Source organism: Mugil cephalus, chromosome 13 (assembly GCF_022458985.1).
Source record: "Mugil cephalus isolate CIBA_MC_2020 chromosome 13, CIBA_Mcephalus_1.1, whole genome shotgun sequence".
NCBI classification, from domain to species: Eukaryota; Metazoa; Chordata; class Actinopteri; order Mugiliformes; family Mugilidae; genus Mugil; species Mugil cephalus.
In genome coordinates this window covers 21,398,813-21,399,970 of record NC_061782.1, presented here as the reverse complement: position 1 = coordinate 21,399,970, position 1,158 = coordinate 21,398,813, and positions in this window count along the sequence as shown.

Genomic DNA, 1,158 nt, shown 5'->3' with positions numbered 1-1,158 from the left:
GCTTTAGCCATCAGTAAGTTAACGTTTGCCGCTCATGTTGAAACTGAAATGTACAACTTCAGTTGCAATGTAATGCAGATGTAGAAAAATTGGACAAAACTTTTTGTTCACGTGTTTTTTTTTTTGTTTGTTTTTTTTTGGTTGCAATTCAGCCACTTGACCAGAAATAACAGATTCCATGACATTTTACTCCCAAGTAAAGGCTTCAACCCGTTGCACATAAAACACACATAATTTAATTTACATTTAAATGATTCAATTAAGAACAGGATGCATCCGGATTGTAAACCCACAAAAGCACACGCAGGCTAATCGTTAGTGTTACCCATGAAACATACTCAATGTTACCCCGCCTCAGTACTGGTTCAAGTTCCCCAGCATCCATGGTCGTGTGCCTCAAGTGTCCCTGAGGAAAGCAAATGAACAAATGCACAAACCCCACTGTGGTATCAAATAAGGGAGATTTATTCATTTATTGAAACATACTCAGGCAAAGACCCAAATGCAGTGGGTACAACTGAAGAAGATACTTAGATGAAACATCTCCCAGAAACCCCAAAAGTCCAGTTGTTCTTTTTCAGATACTTCCTTGCATCACTTTGCTTAAGGGCTAGTGGCTAGAGCAGCGGCAGTTCATATCACCTCCATAGTAGACTTTTTCTTGAAGAAGGAACTTAACCCTCCAAAGCTGCTCGTCTGAGGTTATGTGTGTAGTCAGTTTGAAAACCCACACATGCATGCGCGTGCAGAATCATTATTTTTAGGAAACCTGAAAAATACCCCATGAGCCACACCCAGCTGAGAATTCACACTGACTGGGATTCGTTTCCTTGAACAAGTTCTGCAAAAAATAAGTGACTCAACACAATGTGACTGTTTAAACACATCTACGATCCTGATTTCCTGAGCATTATAAAAGCACATGTTCAAACAGTTAAGCAGCCAGGTGAGGATCCTCGTTCTAACAGTTGGCAGCGGGGGGTGGGGTCATATAATCATCGCCATGGTAACGGGCAACACAGTGACGCAAGCATGCATGATGTAAGTGAATAAATCAGTCAAGCATGGCCTCGGGTGTTTTTGTAACCACCCTATACACTTTTGGCATTGAGAGAAATCTGGCACGGCTCCGAAATTCAGAAGACGAGACAAAGGGAG